At 43.4% G+C, this 17,861-nt stretch overlaps 1 protein-coding gene across 3 annotated transcripts in view; it reads left to right on the plus strand.

Moving 5' to 3' along the window:
• The first annotated feature begins 236 nt into the window (after nucleotides 1-236).
• The window catches only part of ATG7 (autophagy related 7), a 306,857-nt gene continuing 289,232 nt past the window's right edge, over nucleotides 237-17,861 (plus strand). Inside the window, exon 1 of one of the 3 annotated variants that reach the window (XM_023739218.1) lies at nucleotides 237-334. The gene's annotated coding sequence lies outside the window, so the exon portion shown is untranslated. Of the gene's footprint in view, nucleotides 335-14,810; nucleotides 14,832-17,861 lie in introns of those variants that run through there. The other 2 variants (XM_023739179.1, XM_023739283.1) reach the window with 2 other exon arrangements.

The following is a 17,861-nucleotide window of genomic DNA, read 5'->3' on the forward strand; positions in this document are numbered from 1 at the left end:
TAATTCCTGTCATCCTCTGGAATCAAAAGAGAATGTAGGGCGTTTTTTTAAAAGTTTAACGGCCCATATACACACCCACGCATCTGATAAAGCAGAGTAAGTCTCCGTCCATCATCATGCACCAGGTAGCCTCGCCCACTTCCTGATGCCCCGCCTTCCCACGACTCAAGTTCCTCCCATTCAATCCGGTGCTAAGGTCTCATTTCCCCAGGCATGCTCGTGGCTCCTTGTGCGCACGCGCATTGCTTCCCCAAGCTACGTGGGGGCGGGGCCATGTTACGTCATCGGGGCGCGCGCTGCGGACGACGCTGTGGTTGCCGGAAGTTGAGCGGCGGTAAGTAAGCCGCGGCTGCTGAGGGAGTAGTTGGGGTCGTGCGGGTGGGTTTTGGAGGCTTAAGGATAAGAGGGAAGCTCGGCGATGATGGCGAGGGTCACAGCAGGACTCAGGCTCTTCCGCCCGCCTTTGGGCGGTCCTTCCACCTGCAGGGAGTCCCTGCCTCTCCAACCACGTCTCCTCAGGCTCGTTCAGCTCGGGTTCTTCTGACAAGGAAAACCAAAAACCAAACCCGTTGCCATCGAGTCGATTCCGACTCATAGTGACAAGGAAAGCGCCTGCTAATTTCTTAAATCTGTTCCTCCGGTTCTTTGGCGGGAAGTCCTCAATCTCCGGTGTTGGAACACCGGAGATAGGACACCTGGGTTTCATCCTGGCTTAGCCCGGATTTGTTGTGTGACTCTGGCACGTCTCCCATCTCTGAGCCTCTCTTCCCTCATCTGTAAAATAGGGATGTTTATACGTCATTTGTGAAATGAGAACTCTAAGGATCTTTAGAGCTAAGGTTCTGTGATCCTTTGGTTTGGTCCAGGAGTTGCAAACTCCAGTGCTTAACAGGAATCAGTCAAATAAGGTAAACGGTAATGTAAGAAAAGTTCTTTCTCAGAAATAGAATCAGACTTTTATTTTACTGAACTTAGTTTTATAAACAATACTAACGTATGATATTGGAGAAATGAAACCAGAACTCGTGTGTGTGTGTGCGCGTGTGTGTGCGCGCGCGCGCGCGTGTGAGAAAGGGGTGTGTGGGGGGGAGTGCGCACTCAGTCTGATTTTTAAATATTGGCAGCTAATTCAGTTTGTTTTTTAAACACTGTGCAACTGAAGCCAGGCATATTTCTGACTGCCAGTTTGGGACCTCTGGGTCCCACAGTCCCTTTTTCGTTGAATACTTGGATTTCTCCTGTGACGTCCCTGCCCACTGATTAAATTTCCATGATGCCAGAAAGCTCACTACTTCTGGTTTCTCTTGTTTGGTGTTCCCCAAGCTCTGGCTCTTAAAAAGCCATATGTTGAGCTGAAAGCTGTTACCCATTAATCTCAATTTATTGTTCCTCCTTCAGGCTCTTGGAATCTCCCTTCCGCCTAATTGTCCTGCACATCTTTGAAAGCTGCTAGCTTGTCTTCTTCTTCCTACCTTCTCTCCTTTAGGCTAAGCACATTTAATTTAGCTACCCGTAACAAGCTCCACAAGGATAGAGAATTTTGTCCTGTTTTATTTGTTGCTATACCCCCGGCATTTAGAACAGTGTCTAGCATACTATAGACATGCAATAAATAGTTGTTGAATTAAAAAAACGTATTTGTGTGCCAAGCACGTATGTGTTGTAGGCTCTGGTGATACAGCAGTAAAACAAGATAAATAAGAACCTTGCTTTCACAGAGCTTACATTTTGATGGTGGTGGTGGTGGTGGTGATGGGTGGGTGGGTAGGATCATCAATAAACAATACTTTTGAAGGGTGATAGGTGTTTCAGATCCTCATAGGGGTTGTGAAGAAAAAAACAGTAATGGGATGGTTAGTAATGGGGATGGGGGGAAGTAATGAGCTATTTCTAAAAAGCTGGCTGGTCAGGGAAGTCTTTTCTGAGGAGGTGACGTTTGAGCTAACACCTGAATGATGAAAAAGCCAGACTGTGAAGGCTCATCCTGCCTGACTTTTGCCTCACTCCCCAACTCTGTGCCCTAGTCTTGTTAAACTGCTTGCAGGTTCTGTCTCACCTATAGCCTTTTGTTCATGTTGCTCCTGCTGTTCTTGCTGCCTAGAATACTCCCACCCTTTCTTTTTTTTTTTTCTTGGCCAACTCCTTCCTGTTCCTCATGAGACACAATTTTGAAACCCCTAAAGGAACTGAATACTGGGCTCTCCATTAGTCAACCACAAGGTCCCTTTTCTGTTCCCAGCCAGCTTCTCATAATAGAGGATGGATACACATACATACATACATATTTACTGAGCTACTGCTGAGTGCCTGGCACTGCACTGCAATCTGGGAATACAAAAATGAGTAAGATACACATCTCTATCCTCAAGGAGTTAACTATTTTTTAAGTGAAGGAGATAGACAACAACAATACAGTATGAAGCTATTGTGGAGATTTTCTAGAGGAGGACTGAGAGGCGCCCATAATTCAGGCTGAAGCATTAGAGAAGGCTTCTATGAGGAGGTGATGTTTTATTAAGTCCTAAAGGATGAGTAGGAATGAGGTGAAGAGGGGTGGGACGTGGGAGAGATGATATTGCAGACACTGGGAATGGCATGAGCAAAGGGCTGTAGGTGAGAGGACATGAGCTGCAAGTAGTTCACTAGAGCTGGAGTGAAGAGTTAGAATAAGAGGTGACTGTGGAAAGGCAAGCAGGAGCCAGATCATGAAGGGCGTGTAGTGGTCAAGAGCATAGATTTTGGAATCAAAGGCACCCGTGCACAAATACTGGCTTTGCCAGTCAACTAGGTTTGTGACCTTGGGCCAAGTCATTTCCTTTCTAAGCTTCAGTTTCCTCATCTATAAAAAGAGGAGACATATTAACCTACATCCTAGGTTTGCTTTAGAATTGAATGAGATGATGTATCACCCACTTGACACTGGTAAATAGTAAACACTCAATACAGAATAGCAGTATGACAATCTAAGAAGGTTGGACTTTATTTTTAAAGCTGTGGGGACAGGGGGTGGGGCACTGAAGAATTTTTAAGAGAGGTATGATATGTATAGTCTGTTTTAATTTACCTAGGCAGCAGTGTGGTGATTACATTGGACAGGGCAAGACCAGCAGGGAGAGCAGTCAGGGCACTGTTACAGTAATCCAGTGACAGAGGTTGAAGACAACAATGTCAGTGCAGCGGCTGTGGAGATTGAGACGGGTGGATTTGAGACATACAGGAGGTGGAATTTGCTGGATTTGATAAATGAGTGGGAGAGGAGGGAGACAGGAATCAGGATATTGGGAAAAGATTAAGTCACTATGTGGAAATAAGCAATAACCCAGTTCTTTGATTAGTGGTCTCTGGTTATCCCTGTCTACCTCTGAGATTTTATTTGGAAGCCTAATTGGCCTCTGTCCTCCACTTTTACCCATGGAAATAAATGCCTTCCCAATACCTTTCTCCTCCTCCTTTCTCTGTCTCCCCGTTCCCACCTTTCTTCAGTGTAATTAAGGCCTGATTGTGTAATCAGGGTAGAATACAGGGGTTAAGAGCTCTACTGCTAACCAAAAGGTCGGCAGTTCAGATCCACCAGCTGCTCCTTGGAAACCCTATGGGGCAGTTCTACTCTGTCCTGTAGGGTCGCTATAAGTCAGAATTGACTTGATGGTGATGGGTTTTGTTGGTTGACTTTGTTACCAGGAGTATTGTTGGTTCAGTGGTAGAATTCTTACCTTCCACGCGGGAGACCTGGGTTTGATTCCCAGCCAGTGTACTTTATGTGCAGCCACCAGCAGTCTGTCAGTGGATGCTTGTGTGTTGCTATGATGCTGAACAGGTTTCAGCAGATTTTCCAGACTAAGACGGACTAGGAAGAAAGGCCTGGTGATCTACTTCTGAATATCAGCTAATGAAAACCCTATGGATTACAATGGAACATTGTCTGATCCGAAACTGATCATGGGAATGGCGCAGACTGGGCATTGTTTCCTTCTGTTGTGCATTGGGTCACCATGAGTCAAAGGTGGACTTGATGGCGGCCAACAACAACAGCGACAAGAACTTTGTTACAGATCTCTCCACTAGATCTCAGTCCAGCCCCAAAATGATCACCTTTGGGACTTCCTCACACCTACTTCATCCTGATTACTATCCGTTAAACGTGTTCCTCTTCATCAGTGTGTCTTTGAGTGTATGGTGTAGAAAGGAAGTCCTTTTTCCTCAGCACGTCTGACTGTGCGGAGCAGACTGCAAGTTTGTTGTAGTAGCCTAAGACCTCCCCCCCATTTTCATCAGGGGACACATCAGGCTCTTGACAAGTATCCTGTTACCAGGCAGGCCCCCGGGGCCCTCAGAGCTGCTAAGCGATCCCCATGTGTCCTCGGGCAGCCCATTCCCCTCTATGATGTTCATGTTTTCATCCCTCACCTCAGACTCTTGCTTTGTCTTTTACTTCACTGAGCTGTAGCCATCAGTTAAGGCTCTTCAACTTCTATCATTTACAGTCTTATCTCCAGCTGACCCTATCATCGTGCCTTTTATTCTAATTCTGTGAAAGAAATGGTGTTTGTCTTGATCAAGACTAATTTCTCTACTTGTGCTTCAGATCCCATCTCCTTCTTTTCCTCAGGGACCTGGTTCCATAATTTGTTACTTTTCTTTCCTCTTTCTCCAGCTTCTAAATATCCTCAATTTCCTCTTGATTTGGAATCAACAAAACACCCTCCCATGAACCTCTGCTGTGTCCCATCACTCCTCTTCCAGCCACTGTTCTTTGGAGAGTTATCTGCAGTTTCAACCTCCACTTTCTTAAGTTATCATCTGCTGAAACCCTACTTCAACCCCTCCATGCCACCAAAACTGCTCCCCAAGTCATCAGGCCTCTGCACTGCTGAAACTCATGAGCGCTTTTCCTTCCTTATCTGACTTCTTAGCACATCTCACATTGCTTATATTCCTTCATTTATGAAAACCAGTCTCGCTTTGTACTCTCTCTCTCTGGCCATTTCCCCCCTCAGTTTCCATTGTGGGTTCTTTTCCTTCTTTTGTCCCTGAAGTGCCACTTTCTTCAGGGCTCTGCCCTCTCTTTGCTCTTCTCAACTATGGCTTAAGTACTTGTTCATGTACCCATGACAGGCACCTCTGTAGCTCGAGCTCAGAGCTCTCTCCTGAGGGCCAGCCTGCAAACTCAATGAGTCCAAAACCAAGCTCATCATTTTCCCCCCAAACCTGTGATTCTTCCCATACTTTAATCTTGCCCATTTCTTTTCTTCCATTTAATCAGTCAAAATAGTATCCTGGGAGTCATCCTGGACTCTTCCCTCTCATACCATCCCTTCTCTCTCCCAGGCCAGGCAGTCATCAGAGTTCCACAGATTCTCCTTACTTAATGTCTCTTGATGCATTTCCTCCTTTACTTTCCCTCTACTACTGCCTTAGTTCAGGCCCCCCTCACTTCCTGCCTGTATTCTTGCATGGGCCCCCAGCTGGGTGCCCTGCCTCCAGCAGCCTGGCTCTCACTTCTCTGTTCCCCGTACAAGCTGGAGTGCCCTTTCTAAACTGCAAATGTTTTCTGAAATACAAATCCATGGCTTATCAAATTGCCATGATGTCATTCCTTGTCTGTCTTACCTTCGGAACTGTTGGTTCCTTAAAAGCAGAGACTATAGCTTCTTTTATTGTTAATCTTCTGGATTTCTGATTGCTGTCTCTCTATGGATTCTTGCAGCCTGTTAAATTTGTCACTGTGCTCTTCTCTAATCTTTCTAATTTCCTCTGTTGCGTTTTCTGCGCTTTACTTAATTTCCTTCCTAATTTCTTGAAGAGTTCTGTATATTAATCTTTTGTATTCTGCCTCTGGTAATTCCAAGAAATTTTCTTCCTCTGGAAAATTTCTAGATTATTTTGGGAGCTTGCTGAAGCCATCATGGATTGCCTCTTTATGTGATTTGATATTGACTGTTGTCTCCGAGCCATCGATAAGTTATTATATTTATTTATTTTATGTTTGCATACTGTGTCCTAGCTTCTTGTTTTGATATGCCCAGATAGGCTGCTCATATCAGCTAGTTTGATTATTGGCACCTTTGAAGCTCTAATGTCCTGTCACCAGGTGGTTAGATTTGTTACTAGGTATGTGAGCTCAGGAGTCTGCTCACTCCTCCTGTATGGATTCAGCTCAAGTGCCCAGGTAGATAGCCACCAAATGTGTGGTGTAGGCTCTCACTTACAGTCCTAGACAGGCATGGGTGATTGGTGTAGGCACAGGCATCTGGCTGCAGCAGGGGGACACACTCTGAGCACGGCAGGGGGCTGACGGCTGCTCCAAGTGTCCAGGAGGAAGGCAAGTCCCTGTTCCCTAGAGTGTGTAGGTAGGTGGATTCTGCAGCCAGACTATGAGCACCTAATGCTGTTGGCTGTAAGGATTGGGGAGCACCTCTTATTCATGGGCCACTATCGCAGATGGCTAGGTAGCATGGGTGGAGCCACCGAGCCACCAGTCCTCAGGCCTCTGATGTGGGTAGGTGAAGACCCTGCTTAATGGGCAGAGCAGTGTCAGATGTCAAGAACCTGCCACTTCACAGCTGAAACAGTTGAAGTTAGACTTCAGGTATATACCCTGTTGTACTGTGGTAATGAGGGCCTACGCTGTTGAAATGGGCCCATACAAGTCTATGCAGGGGGAAAGGCACTCAAAGTCCATGGATCCCTTATGCCTGTGCTTAGGCAAAGGTGCTGTGCCTACACTGGGTTCCTGGCTTAGGGGAGCCGGCAGTTTATTTTTTCCTGTTGGTTAATTTGTTCACTCTTCAAGCCAGGGAGAATGGCTCTGGACATGTGACGGATCCTACTTCTGGCCCAGGGGACTTGGCAGTTGCTGAAGCCGGTCCGGGACCCACTGCAGAGCAGGGAGTGGGGAGGTAAATGAGAGAGAGGTTTTTCCTTAAGGAGGGTGTTTTTGATCCCCACGGTAAGCCGTATGCAAGCACTTATCTTTCGACAATGAGGGCTGCTTCTCACTGGTTCCAGGTGGCCGTGTAGAGTCTCTGGTGCTGGATCTCTCCTGGTGCAGAATATGCCTCCGAGCACTACCACTTGCCTGCCTCACTGCTCACCCACGAGCTGCTCAGGCCTGAAGGGCTCAGGCTCTCACTGGGTCAGGTCTGGCAACTCCTCGCTGCTTCCGAATGGTCTCTCCCTCCCCCTGCCACTCAGTCTGGTTCCTCAGCTCTGCCTTTGATATTCAGGGCTCCCAGATTGCCATATATAATCTATTCACTTGGTTTTTCAGGTCTTTGTTGTAAGAGGGTCCACCGGAAGCATCTGACTACTCCGCCATCTTGGCTTCACCTCCATAGCTTCTTTAATTGGGCAGTGGTGGTTCAGTGGTAGAATTCTCACCTCCCAGTGTGGGAAATCTGGGTTTGATTCCTGGCCAATGCACGAGGAAGCTTGCGTGTTGCTCTGATGCTGAATAGCTTTCAGTGGAGCTGTCAGACTAAGGTGCTACTTGTGAAAATCAGCCAGTGAAAACCCAGTGGGTCACAGCAGTCTGATCCGCAACCAATCATGGGGATGGTGCAAGACCAGCCAGTGTTTCATTCCGTTGTGCATGGACTTGGCATGAGTTGGGCCAACTTGATGGCAGCTAACAACAACAACTTCTTTTCCAGTGAATCCCGAAGTATAGCGAAGGGACTAATACCTAATATAAATGTTTGCTGAAGGAATAACTCAATGGAAACCACTATGTCTTTGGCACATATTTTGTTGGTAATATTGGCACCACTTTTTGCATGCCTTCTGTGTGCCAGATACACGCACTTTCTAACTGAATCTTCTAAGTAACAACAGAATATGTGGTGTCCTGTCTTATAGGTGAGGAAACAGGCTCAGAGAAGTACAGACTTGCCCAAGGCTGTGTGGTTAGAAAGTAACAGGCTGGATTTGAACTCTGGTCTGTGGCTTATGAACCTGTGCCCCTCCCAGTCTCTCCTACTGCCTGCAGTGTAACAAACTGCATTGTTGCCAAGTTGCTTTTTTCTTTTGATCTAGATTTAAGGCCTTATATTTACTTCTACGAAATTTTAATCTCTTTAAAATTGGCCTGTCATTCCAGGTGGTCAGAATCTTTTTAAATTGTGATTTTTTAAATCATCCATTGTACTGCCTATTTCTTTCTGCTTTATGTTTGTAGGGTTGCAATGTGTTGGAATCGACATGGGCAACGGGCTTGGTTTTTGTTTTGTTTTTTTTTTGGTGTGTCTGTAGGATTGATAAGCAAACCTACATTGTTATCCAAGTCACTGGTAAAATATGGTAATAAGAATACCTTACTGAATGTATTTGTTTCTGTGTCTGTCCCCCCTGCTGTAAGCCCCTAGCTTATATGAACTACATTTAGTAATTTCCACTTAATAGGGAAAAATACTTAGTAAATGTTGATTTCAGGAGGTAGCATATGATCAAGAACTGATGGTATTGAAGGAAGAAGTCCAAGCTGCACGGAAGGCATTGGTGAAAACAGGGCTCCAGGAACTGACGGAATACCAACTGAAATGTTTCAACAAATGGATGCAGTGCTGGAGCTGCTCACTCATCTATGCCAAGAAATTTGGAAGACAGCTACCTGACCAACCAACTGGAAGAGATCCATATTTGTGCACATTCCAAAGAAAGGTGATCCAACAGAATGCAGAAATTATTGAACAATGTCATTAATATTACACACAAGTAAAATTTTGCTGAAGATCATTCAAAAGTGGTTGTAGCAATACATCGACAGGGAACTGCCAGAAATTCAAGCTGGATTCAGAAGAGGATGTGGAACGAGAGATATCATTGCTGATGTCAGATGGATTTTGGCTGAAAGCAGAGAATACCAGAAAGATGTTTACGTGTGTTTTATTAACTATACAAAGGCAGTAGACTGTGTGGATCATAACAAATTATGGATCACATTGCAAAGAATGGGAATTCTAGAACACTTAACTGTGCTTATGTGGAACCTGTACATAGACAAAGAGACAGTCGTTCGAACAGAGCAAGGGGATTCTGCATGGTTTAAAATCAAGAAAGGTATGCATCAGGGTTACATCCTTTCACCATACTTATTCAATCTGTATGCTGAGGAAATAATCTGAGAAGCTGGACTATATGAAGAAGAACAGGGCATCAGGATTGGTGGAAGACTCATTAACAACCTGCAATATTCAGATGATACAACCTTGCTTGCTGAAAGTGAAAAGGACTTGAAGCATTTACTGATGGAGATCAAAGACTACAGCCTTCAGTATGGATTACACTTCAACATAAAGAAAACAGAAATGCTTACAACTGGACCAGTAAGCAACATAATGATAAATGGAGAAAAGATTGGTGTTGTCAAGAATTTCATTTTACTTGGATCCACAATCTATGCTCATAGATGCAGCAGTCAGCAAATCGAACACTGTATTGCATTGGGCAGATCTGCTGCAAAAGACCTCTTTAAAGTGTTCAAAAGCAAAGATGTCACTTTGAGGACTAAGGTGCGCCTGACCCAAGCCATGATATTTTCAATTGCCTCATGTGTGCGAAAGCTGGGCAATGAATCAGGAAGACCGAAGAAGAATTGATGCCTTTGAATTATGGTGTTGGCAAAGAATATTGAATATACCATGGACTGCTAGAGGAATAAACAAATCTGTCTTGGAAGAAATTCAACCAGAGTGCTCCTTGGAAGCTAGGATTGCTAGACTTTGTCTCGCGTACTTTGGACATGTTATCAGAAGGGACCAGTCCTGGAGAAGGCCTCATGCCTGGTAAATTAGAAGATCGGCAAAAAAGAGGAAGACCCTCAACAAGATGAATTGATACAGTGGCTGCAACAGTGCGTTCAAACATAACAACGATTGTGAGGATGGCACAGTACTGGACAGTATTTCGTTCTGTTGTGCATAGGGTCGCTATGAGTCTGAACTGACTCGACAGCAGCTAACAACAACAAATGTTGATGAATATTCATTTATGGATGAGTGAATAAGTAGACAGAAATAAAATGGACAGGACCAAAGACCAAGCCAAAGACTTAACAGTTATCTCCTTTCATATTAATATCGGTTCATTCCTTAATCAATACCCTTTGAGTAAGACTATTTTATCAATTCTTCATCCCTCTAATTATGTCTGTATCCAGGTGGCTGTCTTTCATCTTATTTACTAAGTTATCTGGAGCAGCTTTGTCAGAGACCTTGCTGAGTTCCAGATATCCTATTCCCTGTGGCTATGATTCTTCCCTAATCAGTCCACCAGCTGCTCCTTGGAAACTCTATAGGGCAGTTCTACTCTGTCCTATAGGGTCACTATGAGTCAGAATCGACTCTACGGCAACGGGTTTGTTTTGTTTTTTTTTTCCTTGTGTATGATTCTTCCCTGATCAAGGCAGTAATGCAGTTGCTGTCATGACTTGTTCTAGAGAAACCACATTAGCCTTTTGTGATTACCCAGGGTCACTGCATACAGATGTGCAGGTTGTACACTGCACAAGAGGCTACATCCAAGGGGGTTCCATTTAGATCATAGACATCATGGATATATTTTTGTAATGGTATTTTCTGGCAGACAAGGGTAAAATGTCTTGACCTAACCTAATCAGTATATTATAACCTAATTCCAACAAAAGGAAGTCAAGTGCCATGAGGAAGGGGTGCCATTTCCTAATTGTACAAAAGTTGGCCACATGGCACCTTTTCATATTCTCATGTTTGAAAGTCAAACATTTTTTGAAAATCTGAAGCCAAGTGTTTACTTGGCCCAGTCTTTTAACACCTCTTCCATTTTTCAGCATTTCTAAAGATCACCAAAGATGAAAACCACAGAGATGCTATTATTCAGAAGCAAGCCTTCGTAAGTCAGCCAGCTTTTAGGAAACCATCGCAGATTTTTAGTTGTTGATGATGTAAGGGCTCTGTAGTGATTCATCTGAATCCAGGTGGCTGTCCCTCATGTACAGAATGTCACCAGTGATTGGCAGAAAGTATAAAAAGAACTCAAAAGTAGACACACTGCCCCCATCTTCCTTGTATGCTCTGTTGCCTCTTCTCCCTGCTCCTGACACTTCTCAGCTTTCATTCTTACTCCCATGCTGGCTCACCCCACACCAACAATGCTGGTATCCACTGCACCCATTGTCAAAAACAGGCTGAAGGAGACCAGATTGCATGTGAAGGGTAAGGATTTTATAGCAGAAGGAAAAAAACAAAAATAACTCCTGGCAATAACCAAACAGAATGATGGTTACAGTTTGGGGACTGCGGACGTGACTGCCCCTGTTTGAACTACAGAAGAGTCAATTCATGTCAGTTCTGTGGCGATAGAGTTGGATCAGAAGCCTGGGTGGCACAAGCGTTCTGTGATCTGCTAAGAAAAAGGGTTGGCAGTTCAAATCTACCCAGCGGTTTCATGGAAGAAAGACCTGGCAATCTGCTTCAGTAAAGATTACAGCCAAGAAAAGCCAATGGAGCAGTTCTGCTCTGTAACACATGGGGTCACCATGGCAGCTAACAACAACAGAGTTGGATCTGATGGAGGTGACAGCAGTTACCTTGACTGCTTATGTCACTGTTGCCACAGAAGTCACTTGACAGCAAGACACTAAAAAAGTCATTTTGTGTGCCTTGGTGTCTTGTGGAGATACCAGTTTGGCTCAGGGACATCTTAACTCTAATGTAATTTTTAAAAGGAAGCAAGGCTTCTGTACGCAGCTGGTTCCCCTGTAGGAATCCTGAGTTTTCATCTTCTGGAAAAGCTTGATCTTTCTTCTAAGTTTAGAAAAATTTTCCCCTCCTTTTGGAAGGAAAGGCTTTTTTATCCTTGCCTTTTGGCAGCCTTACAAATTGTTTCCAAAGCTCCTGGAGCTGCAGACGCATCATTAGTCTACACAACGCATTGGTTCCATATGCCAAAGCGGCCCCCTCCCCACCCCGGCCACCTCCCCCTCCCTTTTACACATCAGCAACTAAGAGCAGATTCTGTTTGTCAGCAGGACTTGGTCATGTGGTTTGGTGCTTATTTTAATGACTGCCAGTGCTCACAGCCCCACAGCTGGGAAAATGAGACTAGGAGCCTGCTCTATGTACTCCATTTTGGCCCAGAGAAGGTTCTTCACAGCCAAATTGCAGCTATTCTGGCACTTCTGCTAAGTGAATGGCCCCATGTGGCCCAGAAAAATTGAACACAAAATGTTCCTAATCCCTTAGCGATTGTTCCTTTGGACTTGCCCTTGATGACCTGTAGCAGGAAGGAGACCAACCATTTTGTTTTTAATTAAACCTCTCCTGCCTTCTCGCAGTGCCCCTTTGAGGGAGGTGGAACTTAAATGAGGATGGTGTAGGTCGAGAATGTTTTCATAGTGAGCCTGGGAAAGGGCAGCCACATTAGTCAGGCACTGTTGGCTAATATGGGGGAGTGACAAGAAAAACTACTAATAGCCACCACCCTTACTATATGCCAGGCACCATAACGAGTACATCACACACATTCCAATTTGGCCCTCACAGTGGCCTTCTAGGTTAGGTATAGTTATCCTTATGTTACAGGTGAGGAAACTGAGGTACAAGGGGATGAAGTAACTTGCCCAGTGCTACCCAGCCAGTAAGAAGTGAAGTCAGAACTCCAACTCCGATTTATTTGACTGAAAGACCAGACTTCTAACTATGGGTTACACTACCTCTGCATTTCTAACACAACTGACGTATTCAAATTATGGTGCTGGCGAAGAATATTGAATATACCACGGACTGCCAGAAGAACAAACAAATCAGTCTTAGAAAAAATACAACCAGAATGTTCCTTAGAAATGAGGATGGCAAGACTTCAGCTCACTTACATTGGATATGTCATCAGGAAAGACTAATTACTAAAAAAGGACATCATGTTTGGTATCTTGGTTATCTAGTGCTGCTATAACAGGAATACCACAAGTTGATGGCTTTAACAAAGAGAAATTTATTTTCTCACAGTCTAGTAGGCTAGAAGTACAAATTCAGGGCGTCAGCTCCAGGGGAAGACCTCTCTCTGTCGTCTCTGGAGGAAGGTCCTTCTTGTCAATCTTTCCCTGGACTAGGAGCTTCTCCTCACAGGAACCCTGGGTCCAAAGGATGTGCTGTGCTCCCAGTGCTTCTTTCTTGATGATATGAGGTTCCCCTGTCTCTCAGCTAGCATCTCTCTTTTATATCTCAAAAGAGATTGGCTTAAGACACTATCTAATCTTGTAGATCTCATCAGTATAACTGCCGTTAATCCATTTCATTAACATCATAGTGATACGATTTACAACACATAGGGAAATCACATCGGATGACAAAATCGTAGACAATCATATAATGGTGGGAATCAGGACCTAGCTAAGTTGACAGGTATTTTGGGGGGACACAATTCAATCCATGACGTTTGGTAAAGTGGAGGATCAGCGAAAATGAGGGAAACCCTCAAGGAGATGGACTAACACAATAGCTACAACAGTGGGCTCAAACAGACCAAGATCATGAAAATGGCGCAGGACTGGACAACGTTTCATTCTGTTATATATAAGGTTGCCGTGAGTTGGAGCTAACGGCAGCTAAAACAGCAACAACCTCTGCTCTTAGCTTCTTTTTTCTTTGAATCATTAAAGACTCCCCTGCCCTCCCAAAGCGAACAAACAAAAACCCAACAGCACATACATGGAAAAATTATAGTGAGGGAATTTTGAGTATAATTAGTCTGATCTGTTTTTCTACTCTCCCCAAAGGTCTACTTTCCCTAAAGACAGATTTTTTTTTTCTTTTTTCTGTGACTCTCATTTATTTTCTACCAATTTTACTTCCTCATTTCCCCAAATCCTACACACTGGCTTAGTATTTGCTCTGTCCAATCCCATTAGACCCCTGTGGAGGGAGAGTGGTTGGGTAGTCTCACTCCAGGAAGCGTTTCTTCTCAAATTAATTTTATAAGCAGCAAGGCCAAAATACTTCCATCTTCAGCATCTTTAATAATAAAATGCCAGAAAAATTTATGGAAATGGTATTTAGTTTAGGTTCCTTATTTAGAGCAATGAATTTCTTTTTCACTGCAGCTACATTTAAATAGGCCATCTGTTAACCGTTGAGTGAATACATGAAGGCTGTTTGTGGGATTGGTATAGCTTGAACATAGGCTTTTCTGTTCTGTTTTTTTATTCAGGTCACCCTTGGTAACCACTAATAAACTTTGGTCTTTGTACATTTGCCTAAGTGGGATCATATAATATTTGTCCTTTTGTGGCTAAGTTAATTCACTCAGGGTGATGTTTTCAAGATGCATCTATCCATGTTGTAGCATGCATCAGGACTTCATTTCTTTTTATGGCTGAGTAATAGTCCATTGTATGGATGTACCACATTTTATTTATCCATTCATCTGTTGATGGAAATTTAGATTGTTTCCACCTTTTGTCTATTGTGAATAGTGCTGCAGTGAACATTGGTGTACAAGTTTATGTTCCTGTTTTCAATTCTTTTGGAAGCTCAGTGGATTATTAAAACTTTATTGTGATAAAACATATATAACAAAAAATGCCATTTTAATCATTTTTAAGTGTAAAATTCAGTGACAGTAGTTACATTCACCATATTGTGCAACCATCACCACTATCTATTTCCAAAAGTTTTCTAGCCAAACAGAAAGTCTGTACTCCTTAAGCAAAGCCTCCCCGTTCCCTCATTCCCCCAGTTTCTAGTAACCACTGATAAAATTTTGTCTGTATACATTTGCCTTTTCTAGATATTTTACAGAAGTGGGATCATACAATATTTGTCCTTTGGTGTCTGACTTATTGCTCAGTAGATTTTTATGTAAGTATACACCATGTATTCCCAACTCAGCCCAAGACATAGGATATTCCCAGCTCTTAGAAGGCTTCCTCATGCCCCTTCCCAGTCATTAGCCCTGCCCCATCCCGTAGTTACTGTTCTATCCTGTTAATTTGTTTTGCCTGTTGAACATAGCTGAACATAGTTGAACACAGACTATGTGTGTTTGAGGTAGGGAAGGGTGTGCTGAAATTGTTCTCTGTAATATTTTATTATGCAGCAGTTTCAAACTTCCAGAAACATTACAAGAATAAGACAACTTCCGTATACCTTTTGCATTGAGATTCTATTCAAATTTCCTCCCAATATCATCCTCTACAACAGAGCATCAACGCATGATCATGCATTGTGCCTGATTGTCCTGTCTTTCTCGTCTTTTTCAACATGGAACAGTTCCTTAGTCTTCCCTTGACACTTTGACAGATTTATAGACCAGTCCCTTGACCCTTGGGCAGATTTATAGGCTAGTCCCAGTTATTTTGTAGAACGTGTTTCAATTTGGGCTTGTCTGGTGTTTCCTCCTGATTAAAAACCAAAAACCAGTTGCGTCATGTTGATTTTGCTCATGGTGACCCCATGTGTGTCAGAGTAGAACTGTGCTCCTTACGGTTTTTAGTGGCTGATTTTACAGAAGCGGATCACTAGGCGTTTCTTCCGAGGCACCTCTGATGGATTTGAGCTGCCAACCTTTTTGTTAGTAGATGAGCACTTAACTGCTTGTGCCACCCAGGGACTTCTTCCTCCTGATTAGACCCAGGTTATGTATTTTCCGATGGAATACTGCAGATGATGTGTTCTCTTCATTGCATTCTCTTGGGTAACACACAATGTCTGTTTGTCCCATTACTGCTGGTGTTAACTTTGATCACTTGATTAAGATGGTGTCTGCCAGGTTTCATTACTGTAGAGTCACTTTTCCCCCTTTGTAATTAACACTTTTTTTGTGGAGAGATACTTTGAGACTGTGAACATAGACTTTTTAACTTGTATAATCATGGGAACACTTTCAGAAAGAAAGATAGATATATTCATTACTACTTTTGTATGTGTTCAGTAAGTTTCATTTAAAATGATTTGTATGTACATACATATTTCCTGTCCTCTAAGATCTCAGTCCAAAAAAATAAATAGTAGGTTTAGAGACTTTCTAAGCCAAATGGCACGTCTCAATATGCTCGTCAAGATTTCTTACTCCAGTCTCCATACTCCATGGTAGTAAGCCCTCTAGAGTTTGTTTTCCCAGCCACAGAAGCCTGGGCTGTTTCTTTCTCTTGTTTGTCTTAGATAGGGTACCCATAAAAGGTTTCTGCAGTTCAGCTTAGTAACATTTGAGAGCCCCTATGCAAGGCACTAGGGATATCAAGAGGAATATGAGCTAGGATCTGTATTTTGGAATTTATATCACATTGATGGCGATGGATAGGATGTCTCAGTTTCCTAGTGCTGCTGTAACACAAATGCCACAAGTGAGTGGCTTTAAAGAACAGAAATTTATTTTCTCACAGTTCTGAGGGCAAAAAGTCTGAATGAAGGTCTCAGCCCTGCCAATTCATTCCTTGTAGGAATTGTTCCTTGGTTCCTTGATTTGTAGACGATCTTCACAGATCTTCACATCATGTCTATCTTCCCCTGTGTATCTGATCTTTTTTTTTTATAATGCAGAAGTGATTAGATTTAGAACCCACCCAACTCAGGTATAATCTAATTAACATAACAAAGAAAACCTTATTTCCAAATAGGATTATATCCACAGTCATAGGGATTAGGATTCCAACACATATTTTGAGGGGATACGATTTAATCCATAATGCAGAGGAAGCAAATAGCTGAAAAACAGTACCAAATTTAGAGGTAATTTAGAGGCAGAAGTGATTAACAATCACTGATGGTGGGGGGGTGGGAGGAGTGAACAGAGTAGGAGAACAGCGGGGAGGCTTTCCTGAGCTGGTGAGCTGTGAGCTGCCAGAGATTTTGGTGGTTTCTGTGGGGGGAGGGAGCTTAAGGGAGGCAGAAGGGAGCAGGGTGGAGGGTAGAAAGGTGGGAGACACTTTTCAGACTGAGGTAGCAGAGGTATGAGAGCAGATGTGCCAGAGGAACACCAGGTAGCTCAGTGTATCTTGAGCATCAAGTCCGAGATGAGATGCAGCAGGACCTTGGGCAGGGCTAGAATAGCTGCAAGGCAGGAGCTGAGATCCAGGAGCAAGGTTATGCAGGAAACCACCAGAGTGTGGTCATATACTTATTTAGGATGTAGAATGCTGCGGATGCAGTCTTCCCCGCTTTCAGGAGCCTCAGTAAATATCAGATGAGCTTTGTCTTGCCTTAATGATGCCAAGATTTGCATGAGAGTGTTCGGTGTAGACTGGATTTATCAGCTCACAAAGATGTATGGGCAGCATGACCAGGTGGGTATTGTAGACCAGCAGCTGTGCGCTTAGAGCGTGGTCGTGTGGTTGACTTCGTCCTCAGCAGCCCTTGCAGATACCTACTGCCCTTTAAAAAGATCCTGCCAAAAATGTCAGTCTCCCTTAAAACAGAATACATCATTGGCACCTTCAAAGGATCAAAATATAACAGGTTTGGAAGATTATCTAGTCTATGTGTCAGCAAACTACCCCCATGGGTCAGATCTTGCCGGAGGCCTGTTTTTGTACGTCCATAAGCTAAGAATTAGTTTTACATTTTTCAAGGGTTGTTAAAAAAAAAAAGAAGAAGAAGAATATAAGACAGAGACTTTTTGGGGCCTACAAACCCAAAATATTTACTCTCTGGCTCTTTTTGGAAAAAGTCTGCCAACCCCTGGTTTTTTATTTTTTTTTTTATTTTTTAATTTTATTGTGCTTTAGGTGAAGTTTTACAGCACCAATTAGTTTCTCATTCAAAAATTTACACACAAATTGTTTTGTAACATTGGTTGCAGTCCCTGCAGTGTGCTAGCACTCTCCCCCTTTCCATCCCGAGTTCCCCATGTTCATTTGTCCAGTTTTCCTGTCCCTTCCTGCCTTTTCATCT

Source organism: Trichechus manatus, unplaced genomic scaffold (genome assembly GCF_000243295.1).
Source record: "Trichechus manatus latirostris isolate Lorelei unplaced genomic scaffold, TriManLat1.0 scaffold00001, whole genome shotgun sequence".
Lineage (NCBI taxonomy): Eukaryota > Metazoa > Chordata > Mammalia > Sirenia > Trichechidae > Trichechus > Trichechus manatus.